The sequence below is a fragment of the Planococcus citri genome, chromosome 1 (assembly GCF_950023065.1).
Source record: "Planococcus citri chromosome 1, ihPlaCitr1.1, whole genome shotgun sequence".
NCBI lineage: Eukaryota > Metazoa > Arthropoda > Insecta > Hemiptera > Pseudococcidae > Planococcus > Planococcus citri.
Window position 1 is genome coordinate 52477923 of NC_088677.1, and position 414 is coordinate 52478336.

Consider the following 414-nt stretch of genomic DNA (forward strand, 5'->3'; position numbering starts at 1 on the left):
GCTCCGCTGCTAACTTTTTTCACCTTTCTTAGTTCTTTTTTCAGTACTGTACGCAAGTTTGCCCAAATGCTCTTGGCTTTAATTGCTAAAAATTTAAAGAAAATAAGTGACAAGATATCTTAAATGCATTGTACTTAAGTTCAAAAGTTGCAATGTTTAAAATGTGTATGCATACTTGTTATGTTCAGCTCCTTCGCAATAGCAGCTCATTTTGGAGTTTTATCTATTCTTTTCAACTCCCGGTACTGCGAACAGGCCATATCCCATAGCTCTGGGTGAGGTTGAACTAATTCAATGAGTGCCATTATAACACCATCATTTTGAATTACTTCAACTATGGGTTTCAGCACTAATAATTCACCTAGGTTTTTTAACAATTTTTTTTTGTTTTTAATATTAAAATTCATTAACAGA